A 26,427-nucleotide genomic window follows, 5' to 3' on the forward strand; every position below is an offset into this window, starting at 1 on the left:
TTTTTTTTTTTTTTTTTTTTTTGGTATCAAGGATCAAACTCTGGTCTTTGTGCTTATGAGGCAGGCAGCAGAACCACTGAGCTAAATCTCTGGCCCCTAAGTTTGACTTTCTAGTAGAGTTCTTTTCTCATTTGTCTTATTTTCACCAACGGTAAACCCAGCTCTGAAATACAGTAGAGGAAGCAAAGCAGACAAAAGTAACGCGTGCAGCCGACCATTTCCACCTCCCAGTTTGGAAATCGGTCTTAGGGGTGTTTCTAGAGCAGAACTAACCATGAGTAACGCAGAGTCCAAGAACTGTGTGCATAATTACATGTGCACATTCCGTGAGAGTTTATTGCATTTATTAGATTTGCAAAGCCGTTGTGAACATAGAGTAAAAACCGCAACCGTATTTTTGGAGGAATCATATTTCTTCATCATTCTGTAACTGTGCATTGCGAACCCAATACGACGCAGACTCTGGAGGCTGGGATGCAGCTGTTAGCCGCACAGATAAGGGCTCTCTGTCACTGAACTTTCGGACCAGGGAGATAGCATTTCACAGGAAGAGTCATGGAGAGATCAGTTAGGGAAAACATAAGGCTGCGAAGGCTCAGATTCTAATCTCGGGTATGCGAGTTACCCGAGTCCAGAGGAGCCGTGATCTCAGGCTCTCACTTGTGTAGAGTCAGATGTCTGAGTCGTGGGTCTGGCTTTTCACTGTGCTCTGGGCTTTCACACATTGTAGACATAACTGTGGAGTCTTGCGTGATCTCGTTCCTTCTGAATGCTTTGATCTTCGAGCACTCTGCAGAGTGCGTGGTACAAGGCATGCCTGGTGGGGTTGGAAAAGGACCGTCCTGCCGGTCTAGGTGGCCACCGATGGCCACTGGATGGCGCTAGAACATCAGCTAAGTAATCTTTCTTTTTCAAGCAATAATTTCTCAGACATTAGCTATCATTACTCAGCTGTTATGGGTAAAGACTGTTGATTTCCTGCAATGTTTGACCCACAATATTTTATTATGTATTTGGCTGTATTCCCTGAGGTTTTATCTTACAGAGTCCTAAAGCAAATTTTAAAAAATTAGGGATATTAATTTTGTTTTGACAATTGTCTGACACCCTTGAAGATAAGTAGAGAAATCCTGGAGCATTGTAAACCAATACTGGTAATTACTCCATGTGTATTAAACGCTGCTGACATGTGTTTTATACAACATTAATAACGAGTGACATGATTTAAACTTTTCCTACGTAGGGGGTTACCCAGTGGTTTCCTGCTGCCTTGAGATAAACTGTAGAAATTGGAAATCAGTATTTCTCATATTTTCACCAGTGTTTACGCATTAGGAACCACACCTAGAAAAATTGGGTTTTTTTTCAATATTGTATTAGAAAACTTTCAATTTATGTGAATATTTATCTATCTGTGGACTTATCTTCTATTTCCAGTCCTAATCTATCTACTTCTAGTGCTCTGTAATCACTGTCTACTAATGGGAGATTTTTAAATGAAAAATGTTGTCTCTCGAATTCCATATTCAATTCTGAATTCCTTAATTGCCAGTAGTGCATTTAGAATCAGACTTGTTTTCTTATCAGTGCAGAATAATGTGTTGCACTGCAGGATTTTCATACATGCGTAGATTGTATTTTGGTCACATGCCCCCAGGTAACCATTAAGGCCCCTGCTGACACTAGACAATCCTCACGACCTTTCCAATAATAGCCTCCCTTCCACTTTCACGACACCTTTTTTCTTTCTTTCTAGAGTCTACATATGAAAGAAGATGTGATATTTGACTTCCTGAATCTGGCTTTTTTCATTTTCAGACGTTTTTCTGCAAATGACAGGATTTCATTCTTCTCTGTGGTTGAATGATACTCGTTGTTTACGTGTCCCGCATCTGCCTTGTCTGTCCGTCCTCTTGCACAGACCTTGGCTTGTTCCACAACTTAGCTATTATAAACTGGGGCTCAGGAGATAGAGTTATGCAGGTGTCTCTGTGGCATGCTGAATTTTATTCCTCAGAATATATACTGAGGAGAGGTGTGACTGGGTTGAATGATAACTCTATTTTTAGTTTTTGAGGCATGTCTGCACTGATTTCCATAATGGCTGTACTACTCTACGTTCCCAGCAGTAGCGTGTAAGTCTTCCTCCCCCCACAGTATCATTACAATTTATTGATTTTTGTATTCTTGATAGAGACATTATGACCAGGGTGAGATGGAATCCTGTAGCTTTGATTTTCATTTTCTGCTGTCATCTTTTTTTCATAAAATTATTGGCCATATGTAGTTCTTTGGAGAAGTGTCTGTAGTTCATGTGCTCACTTTTTGATTGAGATATTTTTTGGTATTGGTTTCTTTTTAGCTCTGTATGTATTCCCAATATTAATTCTCTTTCAGAAGAGTAACCAGTGAAGATTTTGTGCCATTCTGTAGTTTGTCTCTTTACTGTTTTCCTTTGCTGTGCAGAAACTTTTGAATTTGATGCTCTCCCATTTGCTGACTGTTGCTATCATTTTCTGAACTATTGGGAATCTAGTCAGGCAGTTGCCTGCGTCTATATTTTGAAGTGTTTCGCCTGTGTTTTCTTCTATTGTTTCAAATTTTCAGGACTTACTTTAGATCTTTAGTCCATTTTGCATTGATTTTTATTCAGGGTGAAAAATAAAGATAGGAGTCTAGTTTTAATCTTCTATACATGCATTTTCTGTCCCAGCACCATTTGTTAAAGAGGCTCTCTTTTCCTAAAAATACAATCTTGGCGCCTTTGTGGAGAATCAGATGGCTGCTGCTGATGCATGCATGCATGGGTTTATTTCTGGGTCATCTATTATGGACCATTGGCCTATGCATCTGTTTTAGGTCGGCAAGCACCTTGATGTTTTCATAACTATGGCTTTATAGTATATTTTGAAGTTGAGTTTTATGATACCTCCATCACTACTGTTTTTGTTTAGGATGTTGGCTGTTCTAGGTCTAAATTCCTCCTCCTCCTCCTCTTTCCCTTCTTGTTCCCCTCCGTCCCTCCCCCCTTTCTTTTTCAGACAGCCTCACTTGCAAGTTGCCCAATTCTGATCCTCCTGCCCCAGCGCTGGTAGAGGTGGGATTGCTGGAGTACACCTCTGTCCTCAGCTAAGAAACTGTTTCTTAAAGTTAGAAATTGTCATAACACACTTATAAGGAATGAGATGGTAAATTTAATTTATAAAACATTTAAAAGGTATAACTTCCCAGGATTGTAGGGTAAAATAAAAACACATGTGCCCAATGGACTAACTTCCCTGTCTAAAATTTATTTCTTAAGCAATACAGAAATTTTTTTTTTACTTATTAATGGGATACTGTACAATATTTAAATGAATATATACTGATTTCTTTTTGATCCACTTACTCATTAGATGCCATAGGTAACTGTATTAGACAGCTTTTCTGTCCCTGAGACACGATGCCTGGTACCCACAACTTGAAGGATTAGAGGTTTACTTGGCTCACACTCAGCCATGGTCAGCTGGATCCAAGGCAGGGACATCATGGTGGAAGGAGGTGGTGAAGCAAAGCTTCTTAGTTCATGGTAGTCAGGAAGCAGAGCAGGGGAACAGTGCCAGAGAGGAAGGAGCAGAAACCAGACAGACCCAAGGTCACACCTTCACGCTCCACAGTCACACCCAGAAGTGTGCTTCACTGATCTGCCAGGTGTCACTTCATCGAGTCGGGTTGACCTCCCGTGAACAGTGATAGAAAAATTTGTCAAAAGAATAGTAGGACAACTGGGAGGATCAAAGGTTTTCTGTTGGACAGATCTGACATTGAACTTGTACTCTACTTCTTACTCATCAGTCTAATGCTAGGCAGGAGCATGAGGAACATCTGGAATACCAGCAGGAAATGACACATCAGGAGATGCCTTAAAAGCCATGACTGATGGAACCTTGAGATGAGAGGGGGTATGACTTGAAGACGTTCCTGTTTTCTTGCCTTCAAGAATCCAAGTGGAGCATCTGTTCGGCTGGGCATGGACCATACACCCATGTCTCAGCTGCCACTCCACAGAGAAGCCAGTGATCGCTCCCTTCTTCTCTTGAAATAAAAATGAAGACCGCATCCTGCCAACAATACATATCTTGGGGGAACTATCCCCAAAGATGAAGGGAGTTTGGATGCTGGCCACTGAGATGATGAATTAATTTCTACTTCCGTGCATTTGGGTTCTGTGGCTAATTTCATTATGCATGAGCCACACTGCTTAGCATACAGTGGTCATGAGCATTCGTAGCTCTGCGCCTGCTCTGCACCAGACAGTCTGCTGGTCTCTGATGGTCAGGAAGCTTAATTCGCTAGGCAAAGACCGTGTCTGAGTCATCCTCAAATACCCAGTGCCTGGACTTCTCAGTTACTCGAGTCCATTTGTGTGTTCTGTCCATCTCCCGCTCTATGTTCTTGAGTCAGTGCTTCTGCTGAGGCTGGGCTTCCGCTGCGGATTCTGGGGAAGGTGACCGGTGTCTGGATTTATTTGTGTTCAACAGGTACTGGTGATCACTGAGCAAAGAAACAATGAAAGAGAGGCTGTGTTAGAGCTGTTACCGAACAGCCAGTGAACGGAAGGTGATTTGGAGAAGGGAGTATACTTTCCCCTCTGTTCACTATCTAATTTGGGAATTAAAAGGATTCTGAAAAATTTTCTCAATAAAACAGAATTTTAAAATGGCCATGCATAATTGATGTTATACTTTAATCTGACTGAGGCCATTCAGGAGTTTGGTATGGAATGCGTTGCTTTAAGGACTCTCCTCCATAGAGACTCAAAGGATTAAGATTTAAAGATTTAGAACTCCTACCTAAGTTGCATATGACTCATGCTCTGAAATGTTTCCCATTAGGAAAAGGAATTGATCTTATGGGACTTGGACATCTCTTCTTGGTTGCTTTTTGTGCTTCCAAAAGCTGTTAGGGAGCCATTCTGTTTTTTTTTTTTTTCACATGTAACTGTGATAATAAACTTAAATATTTATCTACAACATTTCAAATAGTTAATGTTAGCTAAAGTGACACTTTCAAACAAAGAAAGTGGGGAATAATTGCTTCTCAGTTCTCACTGGCCCTAAATAGGAATAAAGAATTTATAAGCGGAGAAAAGGCTTCCGTCCAAAAACAACACCCTGACAAAACTGGGAGAATTAGAGGAAGGAGAGGTGAGGCCTTCGTTTGGAAGGATCGACAACCTGTGCCACTGGACACACTCTCCTGTCATGGGCCAAGGAAGAGAGACCAGGGAGCCTGGGCTTCAGGACCCAAGGTTTCTGGGGTTGGCTGTGCTGGTGGCCTGCAGGGAGCTGCATGGCAACTTAGGCCAGGAAAGTGAAAATTGGCTGAAAACCTAAAAACGATCTTTTTAATTTTCCTCTGCTTTTCCATGATGTGAAAGTAACACACATTCAGTAGGAGGTTTGGTCGTTTCCCACGCTAGCAATACGCCATGGGATCCCTGCTGCGGACGGCGGTGGGGGGCAGTGAGCTGCAGCTTCCTGAGGGGACACCAGCGCCTCCCATGTCTGAACCCCGCTGCTGAGCTCTGACGGTCAGTGAGTTAGGTGTATTAATGCACTTTCAACCCATATCTTCAATGTGTAAAGGGTTTATCAGGACACAGCCCTGGTACAAGTCAAGGGGCCTCCATGCTCAATTCGGCATGATAACAAGGTCCTCACCGACCTTTCTAAATTTGTCTGTTTTAACTGGAGATATGTTGTCCTCTATAAAAGCCATGAAGATATATACTGAGTACTAAGATATGCAAAAGATTGTACTTCTCTTTCATTCCTGAAAATAACTTATTGAGATTGATGTAACTTCGTGTCTCTCTACATCTCTGCAGCCTTTTGGAAATGCATCTCCCCTAAAGCTTCCATAGTTAATCTTTTCATGGCGTGCAGTTTATCTTTGCTTCTAAAGTTGCTTATATTTTTCTTAAGATACTGAGGCTTACCAGATCATAAAGATACATAGAAAGCTGTTTGTCAGCTTTTAAAGTCCTGTCTTTGACTTGGGAACTCTGTCTTTTTTCCATTCTTCATTAGCAGGCTGATAAGGTAGATACTGTGTGACAACTAGGGTGGGGAATTTTCAAGTTTTTCAGTTTGAAATTTGCAGCAGTTATCTTTAAAATCATTAATCTCTGTAGGGCCATCTGTGGACCAGTTGTAGAATCTATAGAGATCAAATCTATTACATGCGATGGTAGAATTTTGGGGAATCATTGTAATGCTAGTAGAGCCCTTAATATGCTTTAAGTGCAATGGTAAAGTAATTTCTTCTATTCTACTATGCTACTCAAAAAATTCTAAATATTCCTTTTTCTTAGGAGGCAATCCAAAGGTTAACCTGATAAATCCGAGGTCGCTGTAATAAATAATTCAAACCAAGACCAGCCAGTAGAAACAGATGGCGCTCCTGGAAGAACTTGAACACTTTCCACTCTTAAATGAATACAAACCTTCTGCTTGGAGCTGTGCACCTAGGTGGACTTAAGTGCAGGCCTGTAAATCTATGTGCTTGCTTTTTTTGTGGTCTTGAGTCACATTCTTTTCATTTGATGCTTCTCAAGGTATGGGAAGCAGAGACTAACTCAAAACACAAGAGTGCAAGTTCTGGTTATTCTGTTTGTGCTGCTATCTATCCGCTTCCTGCGCTGTCTTCCTGCTTCTTGGTCTTGCATGTGAGAATACCTATTCCAGCAAGAGGACAAAGGACATTTTAGCAAGCTCTTATTATACCTAAGCCTGGGTTTAGCTCCTGAAATAACTGAATAGGTGTATAATCCCATGGATTTCTCAAGGCAGTGAGTTGAGTCTAGAAGGATTACGACATTTTTTTTCCTGAGCCTTTTCAGACGATCAGCAATACTTCTTGTGGACAATTGTGTTTGAAAGGTTACAACTGGCTTTATTGAATAATCTCAAGAAAAGGGAACATAAATATGCAAGAAAAGAAAGATAAAGAAAATGAAAGGAAAGGAAATGAGGTGAACGCAGTTTTAAAAATCTTTCCCTCTTAATAGACAGACAGAAATGTTTACTTTCTGATGGGTCACAGTACTATAATTCAATACATGTGTACAAAGTATGGCAATCAAATCAGGGTAGTTAGCATTTCTGACTCCTCAAATGCTATAATTTCTTTGTGTTGGGAAACTTTGAATTCCTTCCTTCTAGTTATTTTGAAATGTATAATTAATTTTTGTAGCTTATATTTACTGTGCTTTGTTTTTAATCACCTATTCATACTGGAAGTTTGGTTTCTTTTGACTGAAAAAAATTTGCAAAGCTATGAATGCTGCCAGCTTTATGTGGCTGGGAAGATGAATTTGCTGAGAATATTTTTCTGTAAAAGGGGGATGAGTCATTGACTCATATAAGTTATATAAGGGAATCACATGAAGTAAATAAAGATATGTAGTTTCCACCTAAGTTAGGGGTTCAACTTTTGTTGTTGGTTTTTGTAACAGTTGTCATGGATTTATCTATAGTTGCACAAGTCATTTCATAAGGAAATGGAATTACATAAATACATTGCCTGAACATTTGTGTCTGAATGAAATGTGGACACTGTGTTAGTTAATGCTCTATTGCTGTGAGAAAATACCTGGGAAAGTTAAATTAGAGGGACAAAGACTTATTCTGGCTCATGGTTTCAGAGAGTTCGTTCCTAATACTGACTTGGTTCCATTGTGCTTGGTGAGACTGAGCAGCACACGAGGGAGGAGGTGACAGAAAGTTGCTGCCTGCTGGTGATCAGGAAGCCCAGTGAGTGGGCTCCACCCACAGACCTGACTTCCCCCCAGCTCCCCCTTCTGAAGTTTCTGTCACCGTGTGGTGACCAAGCCTTTGAGCTATGAGATTTTGAGAACACTCGTGAAATAGTGCCCAGGAAGCAGAGACACTGAGTTGCCAGTACATTGGCTATAGGGACATAAAATGGTGAAAATACTTTAGGAAATAGTTTGGCAGCTTCTTAAAAATAAAACTGTGCAACAACTACACAACTAAGTTATTCTCTGGGGCATGTACCCCAGAGAAGTAAAACCTTATGTTCACAGTTATGTGTAGGAGTTTTATTTATAATATCCCAAATACTTGGATTAGCCTAGATGTACTTCGACAGGGAAATGTCTAACACATTGTGATGTACTATACTATGGAATACTACTCAGCAATAAAAAGGGACAAACTGCTCATACACAGCAGCATGGATGAATCTCCAGGTAATTGTCCCGGTTAAAAAGAGTCAGTCCTCCAGGTTTACACACAGTATGAGTCAAGACTTAAACCACAGTCTTGAAGTGACAAAACTATAGAAGTGGAAAAGAGATCATTAGTGTGGCTATAGAAAGGCCACCTTCTGTATCATCATCCTGGTCATGACACTGAAGTACAGCTTTGTGAAATGCTATCACTGGTGGAAAATGGCTAAGCTGCATTTGTCATGTGTCTTGGTTTTTATGGAATCTACAATTATCTTAACTCAAAATTTTAATTTAAATATATAATAAGCTCTGAAAAAGGTAGCTCAGTGCTGAATATATTTGGGATATATTTTAAACTTTCGTATTTAAATTGTCTATTACCTTAAAATTTATGGAAACTTGATGATGAAAGACATACAATTTGATATCTCTAGCATTAAAAATGGATTTTACTATAGCATTCTCTGCTGTAAAAAGTCATACTAGTATTAGTAAAGAGAAAGAAAAGGGAAAAATAACATTAGTATTCCCTGATATAAAGAACTAAGAAAACATATAGGTTAAATGATTTATCTTGTGCATACTTCCTTTATACTGGTTAAAATATAATCTTAAACTTTCCAGTAAATTAAAAGGAAACAGAATTATTCTCTAACTTTTGGTCAAACTTAGCAGAATCTTATAATATGTTGTCTGACTTCTCCTGTCTTGTCTCTGTGAGTGGGTTGCCGTACAAAAGGTCCGCACTGATTTTTTAAAAAAATCAAAGTCATATGGGAACTATTTGTCTACACTTGCAGTTATTTCATATGTCAGAGATCTAGGGATCGAGCCACGCAGCGAACCCTCACCAAGTCCAGACACAGCACTGAAAAGTGAATGTGCGACCAGCTCCAGTCAGTTGTCGGTACCATCCCGCAAGTCTGGACACTGTTCATACCTTGCTACATAGTAAACTGGGCATTTAAGTTGTCATGAACTAAAACACAGTTTACAGAGAGCTTTTAATCTCAGAATTAAAAGAAGAATCAAAATAGCTTCCCAGAGACTCAAAGAGCTGCAGGGTTTACATGCTGGTGGCATCTTTGTTGGATGAAGACACCCTTCCGACCTCTCCAGATTCAATAGCTTTCTTGTTACTGCTCTGCAGTCTGCTTAATTTTCCCTGCGATATTAGCTGACCTAGGAAAAAGTTACTTTGACACTTTATTGGTATCTTAAACACTAAAAACAAATATAATTAATCTACCGACTAAGGCAGATTTTAAGGCAGGAGTAGAGATATCCAAAATGGTGGTTAATTAATCCGGATTTATAAAAAGTCTACTGAATTCATTCATTTATTTACAATGTCTTCCAACGGGTTCCACCCCTAGTTGATGGACAGACACTTGAAGTATTAATCCCCTCTTGACTTGTGGGCATAAACACCTTGACAGGTGTTTTGTTTGTTTGTTGTGACCTGTGACTTCTAGAAAGGTTGCAGCCCTGGGAGCAGCGATGGTTATTGTACTCAGACCTGTTTCACTTGTGTGCTATATTTCTCAGAAATACCATTCTTATGATTCATGTTAGAAGAGAAGGTATATATTCAGATGTTTCTATCCTTTGTTTTATAAGAGTTGTAAGTTTTAATGAGTTAATAGATAAATGGCCTTTGAATTGTACCTGACACATAATAAGTGCTGTCTCAGTCATCATTATGGTTATTACATTTGGTATGATTATTATTATTTGCTTGGTTTGATTGTTGGTGAATATTTCCCAAAGCTAATTCTGCAAATGTAATAATTTTTCATTCATTTTCCAACACGTAATTGCCATTTCAAATTTATATGTATATTTTGAATTTTAATTGTAGTTTTAATGTGGCAGTAGTTTTAAAAAAGACTTTCAAATTGTGAAATATAACATGATAGAGAATGATACACAAAGTAAAAATACAGTGTAATGACTTATAACGAAGTAAGTATTCACGTGGCCTGGGTCGAGAAATAGTGCATTCCCCAGGACTCCCCTTTCAGGCCCCTCCAATCATCACCCCTGTTCCTCCTAAAGTCAGCTAATATCTTGGCCAATATTGTAATTGCTTTCTTGCTTTATGTTGTAGATATACCCAGGTACATGTCCGTGATTCCCCTAGTTTAGTTTTCTCTATTAAAAAACCCTATGTAAATTCATGCATTTTTGTGTATCTGGCTTCTTACCTCATGGCTTTGTTTTTGACAATCATCTGTATTGTTCTGTGGGTTTATTAATTTTCATGGCTTCATAGAATCCCACTGTGTGAGTATAATTTACCCTTTTCCCGTTCGCTGATGGACCTTTGTATGGTTTCCTGTTTGTTTTTTGATGCCACGAATGATGTTGCCATAGGTATTCCCCAGCCCGTCCCTCCAAGTGCACGCATGTGTTATTGACTATGTACCACAAGTGGAAACGGTATCATGCAGATTGTTTCCGTATGATTTCCACTAACATGACTCCTGTGATCAGTACCGGAGTTTCCACTCTTCCCCATATTTCAAATACAAATGCTATCAGATGTTCTCATTCCGGCCATTATTGCTAATTATGGTGTCTCCTGGGCGCCTTGATTTCCACTGCCCTCATTCCCTCTGCTGTTGAGCACCTTTAAAATATTCTCTGTTGTCAAGTACCTGCTTGAGTCTCTTCCCATGTTACTGTTGCATTGATTCTTTCTAACTGAGTTGTTGAGAGTTTTCATGGTGTTTTATACAAAGCAAAATTTTAAACTCTAATACACCCCAATGTATCACTTTCTTTCATGCTGAGATTCCATGTAATCCAATTTAATAATTCTTTCATGTCTCTTTTGCTTCTGTTTAAGATGTCTTTCTCTACCTCAAGGTCATAAATATGTTCTCTAGCATTATCCTTTAGAAGCTATATGAATTTCCTTTCATTTTTTTCTATATGATGTACAGTAAGGGCCAAATTTTATTTCTTCTTGACATGGGCATCCAGTTGTCTCCCCACTACTTGTTGAAATAATCATCTCTTTTTTGTTTTTTATTTCCATGTATCTATGTTAGAAATCAGCCATCTGTGGACAAGTTGGCTTTCTGTCCCATGGGTCTGCTTATCCATTCTTGTATCAGTAGCACATTATTTTAGTCAATTTTATGCACACTTTCCCATCTGGATAATTTTGGCTCTATTTTCATTTAAATTTAGAATTGATTTTTCAAATTCTGTCAAACACGATAGAACAGAAGTCAAATAGGATTTTTGTTGGCATTGCATTGAACCTATAAATTCTTGGGGTATACAGACCATATTCTAATATGGAGAATTTAAAAAAAGTTTTAAACATCCATTTCATTTTAACTCAGCAGAGAGCATAGTGTAGATTGTAGTCCTTCAACATGTACTGAAAATTGCTTGATGAAGTGTAAGGGGGTCCATTTTTATGAAGGATTTATATGTGCTTAGAAACGTATTATATTTTCTGCATTTGCCGAATGTAGTGGTTTGTATCTGGTAGTTGGCTCAAGTTTATTAGTGGTATGTTCAGATTATCAGTGCTCTTACCAGTTTTTTGTTTTTTGTTTTGGTACTGGGGATTGAACACCGGCCCTTGCACTGGTGAGGCAGGAGTCAGAACCACTGAGCTAAATCCCCAACTCTCTTACTGGTATTTTGTTTGTCCTAATTCTTACTGAAAGACATAATACTTACTGAAAGATTATAATTTTTCATTATGATCATAGATTTTCCTAATAGTACTGTCAATTTTTGTTTTATATATTATGTAGTTATGCTACAATGTGCAATATATATACATTTAGAGTTATATTTTTCTGGTGAATTGAACTTTTATCATCCAGAAATATGCTGTTTTATCTATATGCTTTCTGCCTTCACATCCACTATGTTTTATACTAATAAAGTCACACTATGTTTTTGGTAAACTTTCACGACTGTCTTAGTTCTTTTTCTGAGACTGGATGATTGATAAGGATGGAGCTTTATTGCGGTCTGGAGCAGGCCAGGTCGAGGTCAGGTGTCTGGGAAGGAAGGTCTTTCCACAGAGTACAGGGGTGTACAGGGCATCGGACGGTGAAGAGCCGCAGCCAGATGGGCTTGTATAGACGACTCACTTTCAAGACAACCACTAACCTAGTAATCCACTTATCCACCAGTGGATTAACCCACTAATTTGTGAGGGTAGGGTCCCAGTCAGTGCCCTAACCACCTCCTGAAAGTCCCGCCTGGTTCCACCCCTTCACACTTCACCGTGGGGATTACATTGCAATGTGCCTTTTGGTGGGGACACCACAACCGTAGCAACAGGATAACATTTGTCATTCTTTTACCTTTAACAGTGTCTTTATTCTTACTTTAAGTGCTCCTGATAGCAATAATTATAAAAACTCATCTGGTAATTTTACCTCTTAGTTGGAATAGTTAGTTTATTTTCCTCTAGTATAAGTACTAGTCTACTTGGGTTTAAATCCAGCAAGCAGTTAATGCCATGCTAGCACTGACAAAAGAAAGCTTGCACCCCCAGACTCTAAACCCTCTCATTTCAACTCTGTGAGACCGGCAAAGCAGTGTCCAGCTTCTCACTCTCGTTTCCCCTTTGTATATTTCCAAATCGCCCAGAGAATAAGCAGCTTCAAATACCAGGCTCACTCTGTTCCTCCATCTTCCCAGATTCTGGGGTGGTAAAGCTTCACCATCCTTGGGCCACTCTGTGCCTTAGAAAATGTTTTTGAGTACTTTTTCAGCTTTTCTAGGTGTTCAAATTACCTTGTTTGCCATCACTAGATTCCCAAAATCATGTTTTGGAAAGTCTTATGTAGGATGTGCTTAATTTAGTCATTAAAAACTATCTGAATATTGAAGGAGAGATGATGTGAAATTCAAATTGGTTTTCAGAATTTAGGTAATCAATAATAATAAACTGCAGCCTTTCATGGCGATCCTTTTGCAATCTTTATGCTACAGTAGCCTTACTCAGAGGTCTGGCGACATACTAGGATAGCAATACATTTTCAGGGTTCATTGTGGTGACAGATACAGAATTCAGTGTCATAATATAATCTCTGCAGCCTTTGGAAAATCTGAGCTGCATTGTACTTATTCTCAGAATGGAGCCAACTAATCCCTTATAAATAACAGGTACTCTGTGATGTCATGTGTTTCTCTGTGTGAATTATGCCAAGTGGTTCTTTCAGGAGAAGCAGTTCTTTAATTCAGTGCTCCGTTTGCCTTACCTGATTATTTTGAAAAGCCACGTTATGCATTTAGAATTTATTTAATAAGTTATGGTGTGAATTTTAGTGTACATGTTTCATGTTATTTAACTACACGACCAATAAATGTTTTGAATTGGATTTACCTGTTGTGTTTCCCTTTGATATTTTGCAAAATTTAAATAGATTTTTTCCTTTCCACTCCAGGGCACATTGTTGTTAATATACAGCTTCCACTTATGTAAGGATGCCTAGTGGTGTCCCATATCTGTCCCACAATCCCTTTTGGATAATCTGCGGATGATTGGTTTGTATATTACCTGGGTGCATTCACTTCAAACACCGCGAGATTACCAGTGGTGCGGAATACAACGTAAATGGTGCCTGATAACTGTCGTACTCTATGGCTAGGTGTGACAAGGGAAAGAAGACTGTGTGTGCTTGGTATGGACACGGACGTCGGTGGCCTAACACACAGACAGGAAGTGAACAGTGCTCAGACAAGGGTGCCGGGGGCACCGAGGGCCTGTGACACTGCAGGAGGCTACAGCAGCTGCCCACGGATCGCTCTGTGTGGAGTCCTCAGACTGCTGTGCTGCAAATTCAAAGCTCGCTTTTGGAATATTTCATCACAATCTCACTAGGAAATCTGAAAGTACGTTTCTTGGTAAAATGAAATTAATCAGCATGGGGGCAAAATATCTGTTTATAAACAGTAGCACTTGCGCTCTGTGTGATGTGCATTTGTGGATATTTGGCTTGGTAAGTAGCAGGAGGTTAGGAATGACCTCACTTTCAGCTGGAGTTGCCAAGATATGGAAGGGAAATCAAGTCTAATAACTACATATTCACAAGCTAAAGATTTGCCACAAAGTATTCTAAACTGATGTCTTCTTTGAAATTGGTAACCCTCTGACATGCACTAATGAAGTTTTACAGGAACGCTCACACACACACACACACACACACACACATCAGACAAGCCTATATAGGTCTGTGTGTGTGTGTGTGTGTGTGTGTGTGTGTACTGAAGAGTCACTAGAAGTCATGGCTACTCTTTCAGAAATGAACATTTCTAGGATCTGTCAGTGAGTCTCTTGAAGCTCTGAGATTTCATGAATTTCTACCATTAGTTCCTGCTGAGATGTGGGAAAAATGATGTTTGGATGTGGACACAGCAATGCAAATGTATTTCAGGGAATCTTTAGTATTTGGCAGAAACAGGGCATCTGTGGCTGATAATTTCCCAGGGCCTTCGTGCTCTAGTAGCGAGGTGTTGCAAAGCCAACCTGGCCATGTGTAGCTCCTCCCGGGAGGACTCTGATTACACAAGTGGCCAGGGGTCCACAGCTAGCGGTTCTATCACAGAGGTGTTAAAACGCCAACCTTAGGATCTTTCTCTGGGAGTTGTGGCAATTTGTAACCGTATCTTTTTCAGGAATTTGTTTGCATCTGAAAATGGGGGGAAGAGCTACATGCTGCTGAACCCCCATCAGTTACTAACCTTCTTGCAATCAGGAGATGGAGAAGTCTGAAATATCTCCTCTTAGGAGTAGCCAAAATAATGAAAGTGGAGCAGATAAAGTTTAGTGCAGTAATCTGTGCCGGGAGGCCGGCTCCACATAACATGAGCTCATCTTGGCTCGTGCCAGATTTGGTAATTCAGTTCCCAGTCTTGGATATTTCAGATATTCTTTGTGTTCTCTCAGTTTTTATGGCATGAAAGCCTTTCTTTTTCTGGTGTATATTGCTTTTGCAAGTATTCCTGCCAGGCATTTCTTTGCCTTTCCATAAATTTTAAGGGACCATATAACATTTTAGCATATTTAATAAACAGACTTTATATGGAAATAATTTTATGATTTGTAGCAAGTAAAAGTTTATCTTAAAAGTTCTGTTTTAGGTTTGCTAAGCAAACGAATCATTAGGTGATTTAAGAGTTCATGGTAATGAGAATTTAAATAAAAACTCTAATGTAAACCTTCTGCTCCAATATCCATTGACTTTTCCTAAGAGGGAATCTGGACTATGTACTGGAGCGGTGTTTAATAAGACAAAATATCTCTTTATAAAGTTATTTTGCTTACATTTGTGAAAGTGATGGCTTAAGAGGTTATCCTAGAACTCGGATGGGAACAGCCGAGCTGGAGGTCAGACAGCCCCTAATGGGCCCTGCCGTCCTCGGGCTTGCATTGCTAACTCACGGCTTCACATTTGTTTGGGCCTGCAATTTTGTATAATGTCTTCTTAAGTTTATTTATATAATTTGTTCCTACCGGTGCCCTGGGTCATTTATTACACCTATTAACTTTGCTCTCTGAAGAGATCTGCCAGGATTCCTTAACAACTGTCTTCGAGTCTGTTTCTTCTCCCTTGAAATTTAAGATCGAGGATTTTGCTGGCCCAGTGTTTGTTGAGCTTGCTCTGTTTCTGACCTGATTATCTTTGGCTGAGCATAGAAATGTATGTAATTTGCTGAACTGATCCGTTTTATGCATGGAAACACTTTCAGAAATACAAAACTCACATATACAAACATTAAAAAAATCTTACATTCAGACATAGCTGGAGTGATTTTTCAGAGGCTTCCCTGACTTCTCTGCTGAGAATTATTTTCCACTTTTTTATATATTTGCTCATGGGATGAACATTCTTTTACTATCCTTTTTGCTTTCGTTTAAAAATGTAGCCTGGGCAGCCTTCACTTCAACTAATCTTTGGCTGTGAGTACTGAACTTATTTATTATAATCTCTGTTTGTCTAAGCACCGCCTTTCCTAATATGGTCTAAAAATTATCCAATCTGTTAATAGATTTCTGTTAATAGTTGAAGGAAAAATTTAAAATCATTTCTATTTGACATCAAATTAATGAAATGTTGGAGAAGGAAATACTTTAATATTAAGCAACGATTTAATATTTGTTCATTAAATTTAATCAATGCCATTTAAGAAAATTATGTCAAGGCACTTTTAATGATCTATGCAATAAAGAATTGTAATAGACTCAGCCATGTTCTGAAACCTTGAAGATTAACTCTTGTTTGTGTGCCTTTAATCCAACACCCTGCAAAGATTTTGCTTACAAGGTCTATGCTGCATGCTCTGTGTTTGCCTCTGTGGTAGTCTGTGACCGTAGCTCATCTGAGGGAACTTAATAAAGATCAACACTCTGTGGGTGAACTTGGTAAAGCAGCTGTATGCCGGATAAAACCAGAACCTTTAAACATGTTGTTTGCTTTAATTGGATCTCCTTGCTTAGAGAATAAATGGCCAGTTATCAAGATAATCTGTGCTTTTCATGTTTCCTAGACATGTAAGAGCTACTAAGGACAAGAAATGTGTAAGTTACGAAGCAGCGATATACTTTGTCCAGGTGTCAGTTCCATCATGTGGGTGCTGGTTGGTGCTGTGGACTAGCTAGCGGGTGTTTTCTAATTTGGAAGGCAATATAACAATTTTAGGGCAGACTGAACTTTCACTATACATTGCATACAGACGAATCATATGTGAATGCTAAGGGAATGATAAACATACATTTGTGCAATATACTTCTTTCAGTTTCTAGCTTTCTGGGACAGTTATGCATAAGTGTAGCCTTATGAGTGAAAGTAAAGATTGAAAACTGCTAGTTGATTCAGAGTGTTGGTGGTCCACTGAAATTTGTTCTTTTTTCATAATTACCAAGTTGTAGCTAAGGAACACGAACATCTTCCCGAGCTAGGAGCATCCGTGTGTCCCAAATTGCTACGAAAGACAGGTGAGGAACTAGATGTGCAACTGATGGGCTTTGGTCCAAATTATTTCTAAGTGAGCTGAAGAAGATGCTCCTGGATTCAGCTTCATCTGTGTGAGGAGGGGAAACTCCCCACCTATAGGGAAGTGAGCAGGCAGGTAAACATTGCTCAAGGTCTGTATATTGCAGGTGTGGTGGCTCACACCTGTAATCCCAGCACTCTGGGGGACAGAGGCAGGAGGAGCCCAACTTGAGCTACTTAGTACTTAGGGAGACTTTACCTCAAAATAAAACAGAAGAAGGGCTGGGATGTGGCTGAGTGTGAAGCCCTTGGGTTCAATCCCCAGGACTGCAAAGCAAAAATCAGTCCATGTGAACTGGAGACGCACTGCCTTTCAGCCTGGAATACTGTAACTTTAGGCCCGGTGTTCTGTCACATAACACACTCTGACAAGCACCAGTCGCTAATCATTAGAGTCACTATTGCCCTGAGTCCTTGGCAGATCCTGAGGTGGCTCACAAACGTCTCTGCAGCCATTGCTTGCTCCTCTGTAGCTGTCTGACCCCATCTTCCTGCTCTGCCTGTAGTTCTCGTGTGCCCTTTTACCTGACCTTGGCCCACTGACACCTCTCCTATGAACCTGAGCAGTCCCTACTTCTTTTCTGAGCATCATTCTTTCCATATTTGCAGAACAGGCTCCTTCTGCTCCCGGTTCCAGTAGTTTTAACAGACACTTTCCCACTCCCTTCCCCTCAAAGGAGGGAAGTTGTTAGAAGGCTTCTAGTCAACTTGCAGTCTCTCTGTGGTTAACGCTTTTCAGGACTTGGGTCATCCCTGGGATAACCTGGTACCCAGCCCACTCTAGCATCAGGCTGTGAGTGCCCCGGCTTGGAGCTGCAGGAGGCAGGCTGCTGCGCTGCACCTCATGACTGGGCAGATACATCAGTACACAATGTCTCTTTACCACTTAAAAGTCACTCAGAAAGTGTGACCAATGTCCTAGGTGATGAGGAATGCTTCCAACCTACTGATGTTGTTCTCACGAACAAGAAGCCATCAGATGCACCGCTGTGTAGTTTTAAATTACACAATCGATTGACACTCTTGGTACTCTGAACAATAACTTTCTCTTTGTAAAGTCTAGAAAGATACATGAGGCAGAAAAAATAATTGGACTTCAAAGTCAGGATCTAAATAGCAATTCCATTCCTTTCATTTCCCACTGTTTGACTTTGGTCTCAGTTTCATTACCTACAAAATAGCTACTGATAACACATACTTTCCAGAGTACTTGCACATCATGAAAGCCCAGCTGAAGTCTGATTTGGATTTAGACTTAGACCTTTCCAGGCATAAGTACAAGAGAATCAAAATATATGATGGTTTCAATTTTAAAAATGCATCGCACTAAAAGACTCATTGCCACTAATCCCCTCAAAATCCTCCTCCTCACTTCAGACACACGTAGCCCATTTTTTTTGCTACTTTCTGAACCAGTTCTGCAAATTGTCTTTCACAAGGGTCTTTGTGAGAAAACGGGAAGTACAGTGACTGCTGCTGCTGAGTGCCGTCCAACAGAAAGAGGGTCATAAACACATCCTGACGCCTCCTCATTGGATCTGGCACTGGGACTTCTGGCTCTTTGCGAAAGTCTAAGGGTCGTGAAAGGTCAACATTTTGAACTGATTCAGGACATCAAGGTGTCCAGGACAGAGGAATTAAGACACTCAGGAGAGAGGACTCCAGAGCTGCTTCAGAAAGTGGCAAGGACAATGGTATAAATGTGGGATAGATGGGAGATTGTGGAAATATTGTGATGAGGACCAATAGCAATGTGTCTCTTACTGCAATAAATTTTTTTTTTTTTAGTTTATTGGTACATTTTAGGTATACAGCACAGTTACATTCATCACTGGGATCTTGTACCTTTACATGCTAGGTCTTGGTCCTCATTTTTTCCCCTTGTCCCTGCCCTCCCTTCACCCCCTCCTCCCCTCCTCATTTACAAGCACCTTATTTCCATTTTTTCATTTTCTATTTTTTTCTTTTCCCTTTTTACCTTTCCTCTACCCTTCCCACTTTCCCTATACCTTTAGCTCTTTTCTTCCTATTTCACATTGCCAATTATCTCATTAGGATCCTATGAACTATTATAGTTTTTCACACCAGAGAAATTATTCGGTATTTACACATGTGTGACTTATTTATTTCACCTAGGAGTATATCCTCAATATGTATCCATTTTCCTATGAATGAATCTATTTTCTCATTCTTTATGGCTGAGTAGTATTCCACTTTATAGAAACACATCTTCTTTATCCAGTTTCCAACTGATGGGAAAATGGGCTGTTTCTAAGTTTTAGTTATTATAGACTATGTTGCTATAAACATAGATAGCATATATGCAATAAAGTTTTAAAAAATTTAAATATTCACTGTAGTTTTGACTAATTTTTTAAACTGTGTAGAATAAAAGAACCTTTAGCAGATAGTTATTTTATTGCAACTAAACTTTGTGCAAATAAGAATGCATTCTTTATGACATTACTAAAATTTCTAGTCTTCCTAAGCTCTCTTGGATTGTGTAGGCCTAGCTCCCCACAAAGGAGCAGACCCTTAATTTTAGAAGTATTTTGCCTCACGTCTCCTGACGATATTCGTTTTATGTAAGTTTGAGTTTAATGCAGATTGCCACAAGACGACAGATGTCTTGTTCGTGTCACCGTCACAGACAAGGTAGTCTGTAAGGAACAGAAGAGATTTCTGAGGCCGAAAGCCCAGGGCCAAGAGGTCAGCTGGGGACGGGATGAGAGGACCTGCAGGTCCTCCACAGGCCTTCCCGGCTCGGCTCACGGGGCCCCGGCTCCGCGCCCACGGAGAGCCGGAGCGTCCCCCGCGCAGGCGTCAGCCGCGTCCGAAGACTGCAGCAGCGCTTCCACAGGAGGCCGCCGGCGGACCGCTGCTGTAGGCCGGTGATCGTGTGTCCGGCGTCGGGAAGGCCCTGGCTCCTGCTGGACGCTCCGCTCCAGGGCAGGAAGCGCGGACCCTCCAGGCGCCCAGGTACTTCTTGCGGGATGAGGAGGCTGCTCTTTGAAATCCCCGGAGCAGGCCAGCGTTTCCTCCTTCTGTATCTTCAGGTTTTAGGCTTTCTAGGTAAGGATTTCACTCATGGACAAAGTATTCGATTTACAAGAATTGGCCCTTGCTTGAAGGCCTGAAGTGGCGCCCGAGCCTAGCAGATGAAATAGGGTGATCGGTCCGAGGGATTTGTAGCTTGCGAGAGCAGAGAACGCCTCTCTTGCTTTAAAATTCAAGTAAAATATCAACCACGAAGAGGAAAACACAAATAGCTCTCAGTAGGATTGTCAATATTCATTGTTAAAGTTTCATGAAGATTCATGGAGATGAATATTTTTGCAATCATAAACAGATGGCAATATATATGTACTGTAAATGCTTATGCATGAGATACACAGGTAATTGTACATTACGTAAATATCGTGTATATTTTTATCTATCTGTGTAAATCCTCATTCTACATATCAGTTATTTTTCTTTTTTTCATTGTGTTTATTTGTACTTTTTAAGTATACAGTGCAGTTACATTCATCATTGGGATCTTGCACCCTTGCATGACAGGTCTTGGTTCTACATCAGCTATTCTTAACAGGGGACCCTGCTCAAGAATTAGCAACATGGAACCATTTTAGTGGAGGATTGTGTGAAATCGCTCATGATTTATAGCAGCAAAGAAGTTGCAAACTACAGTAAATATCCTGCTTTAAAATTAGAATGTATACTCACGGATCTTCAGACCTCTCTGTGTCAATGAACAGAATTTATATTGTTCATTTAAAAATGATTTTTAAAAATATGTATTTTTTTGCGGTAAAATACTTAATGTGAGATCTACCCTCTTAATAATTTTTTTGGTGCTGGGGATCGAACTCAGGACTTTGCACTTGTGAGGGAGGCGGCGGCACCACTGAGCTAAATCCCATCCCCTCAATAATTTTAATATAATACGTAATTGTTGACTGGAGATGTGAAGTGCAGTACATTTCTACAGCTTATCCACCTTGCTTGACTGAAACTTTATGCCTGCTTGTTAATAACTTCTCATTTCTACTGGGTTCAGCTCCTGGGAACCAGATTCCAGTTTTGGATGTTCTGAATTTGGATGTTTTAGGCATCTCATATAATTGGAATCATGCTGTATCTGTCCTTCTGTCCTTGCTGTAATGTTGCCAAGGGCCACATGTGCTCTGCTGTCCAGCAGGGTCTCTCCTCTCCAGAAGGCTGAGTGGTGTCCTCTTGTGTGTGTGGCCGCGTTCTCTCTGTGCCTTCACCTGTGAGTGGACATTTAAGAGTTTCCACACTTGCGATTGTGAATAGTGATGCAATGAGCACGGGAATGCTAGTGCTTCTCCCCGATTTTAGTACCCAGAGGTGGAATTACTGGCTTGCATGGTAACTCTATTTTCAGTTTTTTGAGCATTTTCCACAGTAATAGTGGCTGGACTGTTTGCATTCCCACCAACAGTGTGATGAGGTTCCCACTTCTCCAGGTCCTCTCCAACACTGGCCTTTTGTTTTAGTTGTTTTGAAAGGAGCCACCCATCACAACAGATGTGAAGTTATTGCCCCTGTGAGTTCAGTGTGTGTTTCCTCGATGACTGATGCCGAACCGTTTCTCAGATGCCTCTTGGCCATTTGTAAATCTTTGAAGAAATCTCTCGACTGCTTAGCCCACTGTAAAATTGGGTTTTAATGTTTTTTATTATTCACTTGTAGGAGTTCCTTTCATGTTTTGGAGAGAAACCCTGCATGAGATTTATAAATATGGCATCACCCATTTTTACAAGTGTGTATGGTTATTCTTTGATGAACACTGTGTGAGTTTGCATCCCTTCCCCTTCCCACTGTGCACAATACTTTGAAGCACATTTTAATCATATGTTGTTGCATGCCCGGTTCTTATCTCCTTGCAAAAGATACAGCGTTAGGAAGGATATCTGAGTCAAGAGGCTGACTTTGATGCTGGACTGCTCTCCAGAAAGATTATATTAAAAGACCCAATTGCTGAAAACTTTTCAGTGCCACAGGGCACTGGCGGACTCTAAGGTCTTCATCCTTGGCTAGGTTGAGGGTAGCAAGCCACTGTTTGCCCCTGCATATGGAACAATATGGTGCACCTTCGTGTGGTCAGGAGTCCACACTCTAGAACTTGACTGTCAAGAGTTAGTGTTATCACCTAACATCTTCCTGACCTTGTGGCAATTATTTAACCTGTTTGTGTTTTGGGTTGCTCATCAGCAAGACGGTGGTAATTATAATGACCTCATAGGATTATTATAAGAATGAAATGAATTAGTGTACATAATGCTTATTGGCATTTCCTGGTAAACATACTTTCAGAAAAATTTTAATTTCAATATATTTTTATGTTAATAATATTTCACCTTTATCTTCTGCAACGACCAAGTTCTTTGGTTTACTCATAATCTTGATCTTATATTTACTGATTTTGATAGAGCTCTTTTGATATTATAGATGCTACAAATTGTGCTATAAGCTACAAATATTTTGTAGTTTTCTTTGTTTGGCATTTGGGTGTACTCATCTTTTAAAACTTCCAGGTTAAGAAAATGCTTGTATCTTAGAGATTATTTTAAAATATCCACTTAGGCTGTATTTGATGAACTTAACGAATTTATTCCTCATTTTTATGTTTTTGACGTCTTGAATCAAACTTGGTTACAATCAACAAAAGCTTTAAATTTTGAGGACAGTAAAGTGATGAGTTGGAGGAGTACAAGAACATAGAAAATAATAGAACTTCCAACTTTCCTCAGTAGGCAAATTCTCCATTTATCTTTTGGGGAATTTTCTTCGAGAGTTGAAGCAGAACTTTAGCTTTCTTCTATTTTCCATTCTCACTTTATTTTATGTTTCCCTTCTTTGTGGAAAACATCTCCCCCCCTCCTCGATCTCCTTTGAAAGCTTAACTGATTTTTTTTCCCCAGGAGCCAAGTTATTCCTACTGGATCCAAATTTCACATCAAGATATTTGATTTTAAATGTTTCTACCAGATTAAAATATTTCTACATAAAATTTTATACTATGAGCATTTTTTAGACACCACCAAAATAACTGTCAAGATGAATGGATTTTCCTGGTGATTGAGATCCCTTCTGTGCATTGGTGCAGTGAGGATTCTGTAATATACTTAGCAGTGCTCATTAAGTACAAAAGTGTTCGGTGTCAGTGAGTGGGCGGCCCCTTCATTGCTAACAGAGTGACACCGAGATAGCAGTGCGCACTGCAGACCTGCTGGGCCCGGTCCTGCTGGGCTGCAGGTCCTGTGCTCTGGCCAGGAGGAGGGCCTCGGGGTTCCTGAACTGGTGCAAGCTGCCGGCTGCATGGGCAGGCGTGTGGCCAGCGGCCGGTCTCACCTGGCTTGGGGTGCTACAGACCCAGGAAGCAGCCGCGTCCCGCAGTGGACAGTCAACCTGGGCCTTCCTGCCCCTAGCCTGGCCCACCGCACTGTAGTCTGAAAAAGAGCAATGTAAAAATGATCACAAATCACTCAGTTTTAGTATTTTCTCTTACAAATTAATCTCTAACCTTGTATTTTTTCTCTAATGGCACTAAGATATTAATTTTTTTCAATTCAAAAAGAACCTATTAGCTCAGCCAAAGGTGTAGAAACATGCATATTAATATTTTTTGCATAAGTTATTTGAGATAATATGAATTTATTACATAGTTGGTTAGGTTGTCACTTAAATGTAATTTTGATTTAGGCATGGATATTGTACCTTAAGAATTCTTCCAGAAGTGAAACACAAAGAATGAAATCCCAGACTGAATTCACATGTTTAGAATAAGCCAATATTTATTATGATAGGTATTTTAACGATATAAGTAATGCCGGAAGGAAGGAAATTGCATTCAGATCCACAGACAATTTTGCAGAGGAGCGTTTAAGTGAGGAGCGCTGTATTAACTTTGAACTTCCTTGCCTGTAAGAGTGCAAGTGTTCTACATTAGCGAGTGATGTGGTGGCCACTAGATGTCAGGGTGGCCCCACAGGAGAGGCAGGCAGGCCGGCCCTGACCGGGCTGCATCAGGGCTTCCTGGCTCTGCTGCTTGGGCAGCTGATAAAGCAGCCTCCCTACAAATGCAGGGTCAGCTTCAGGCAGAATTAAAGCCCAACTAAGTTCGGACCCATTAACCTTGACAGCGGATGCACTGATTAAGAAAACAGTCGAAGGCCTTCGAAAACAAATCCTGCTTTTACATAGCGTTGCTGCGCTGATAATAAAGAACCGAAAGCAAGAGGTAGTTTCTAAAAACCGACTGGTTACCGTGAGATACAGGCTCCTGAACAAAGAAAGAGGATTTAGGGCACTAAAACAACTGAAAACAAATCACAACCTAGCTATTAGTTAAGAGATTTAGGACTTTTTGGGGGGAATAACCGGGTGTGGCTCTTGGGCAGTCTGTGTACTGTATAAAGGTGGAGGATGAGTTAAGATCATGGATTCTTAGAGCCCCAGCAGCCTGGGTTCCAAATACGTACTTTTTCCTTGCTACTGTGATGTCTTAATCTTGTCTATAAAATGGGGTTCACAGCAGGTTTGTGATCATTATGGTCTTAGCTCAGCCCCTGAGCACTGCAAACATCAAGAGAGAGCAAGAGAGCTAATCTTACTTGGAAGGTGAAGTTTCATATCCCACACTTGAAAGCAAAAGCCCCGTATTTCAAATGTAGAGAGAGCGAGCTTCAGGCAGTGCTAGTAGTAGCCCTCACGTGGGGGAGAACAGTGGCCAGCCCCTTGCCCTTGTGCTTCCGTGGGGACAGACTGTCCCTCTCCTCAGCCCCCTGGGCCCTCTGTGCCTGGCCCACCTGTTTCCTCTTCTGACAGATGAGCGTTGGTGTGGAAGGGCAGCAGGGAGCAACCCCCAGACCAGGCCTGCATTCCAGAGGGGCTCAGCTGGAGGTGACTCCGAGACACCTTCTTACTGTGTGGAATAAAGTGGAGAAGTGCAGGGCGGCAGATAACAGTCTCTAAATGTGGATTTCCAAAGTACACGGAGAGACGCCTAACAATGCTCAGACTCGCTTGTGCATAGTCGGATAAGGACCTGGAATAAAGACTGACTTTCTGTCCTCCTTCCCTTCCCTTCCCTCTCCCTTCCTCCCTCCTTTTCTCCCTCCCTCCCCGCTTTCTTCCTTCTGTACTGGGGTTTGAACCTAGGGCCTTTACTCTGAGCTGCATCTCCAGCCCTTTTTAAACTTTCTGTTTTGAGGCAGGGTCTTGTTAACAGCTTGGTTAGGCTCCTACTTTTGGTCTTTCCTTAACTTCTCAGAGAGCTGAGATTACCAGCGTGCACCACCACGCCTGGCTAAACTTTAATATTTTAAAAGTATATCAGCAAATACTCTTATCATATACTTATTTTCAGAGGAATGAGCAGGCCAAATAAATGAAGGAGAGGAGTGTGGTGGGAGTCCAGAGGGAAACACAAGACCAAGGATGTCTGCATCCACAGGTTTGTGTGGCTTTGCCCTGCAGTAGGGCTTAGCAACACGTTCTTCCTGCGCTTGCCACAACTCTCTGAAAACTTCAGTGTAAATCCTGAACAAAAAGACTGAAGGTGGGTTACGAAAAAGGAAAGTCTAGGGAGTAAAAGATTGGCTTCAATGACCACCCCGTCCTACTGCAAGTAAGATAATCATTTCAAACTCGGAAAGGCAGAGCGAGGCGGCTGTACCAGCAGTTACAGAGCGAGGGTGACTCATTCCAGGGGCAGCGTAATTGCTGTGAACATCAGATTGGATTTCAAAACCAGGAAAGAACACTTTAGTACTTTCTTGGCTAAGGATAAATATAATTGATTTATGATTAATATGAGGGTCCTGCTTATCGGGCAAATATATTATATTTCATGCCGAAATGAGCTTAAAGGCATTTTTTGCATGTCTTTGTGAAACCCAATAGGCGCCTGCCAGGGAAGAGGGAGGAGCTGGAGTCCTGACAGATGGGCTGGGTGTCAGCGTGCCAGGGCCCAGCCCATCTGCTGCGCAGAGGCGGCAAGATCAATGGGGTGCCCTGCTCGGAGAGTGAGGGGCAATGGTTTACTAATTCATCTGCTTTTTTAAAATGAAAATTCGATTTATTGAAAAGCATGAGTTCCTCCCTCCCCCTCCCTCCCCTCCCCCTCCC

This window comes from Fukomys damarensis, unplaced genomic scaffold (assembly GCF_012274545.1).
Source record: "Fukomys damarensis isolate Sample0158 unplaced genomic scaffold, DMR_v1.0_HiC HiC_scaffold_25, whole genome shotgun sequence".
Lineage (NCBI taxonomy): Eukaryota > Metazoa > Chordata > Mammalia > Rodentia > Bathyergidae > Fukomys > Fukomys damarensis.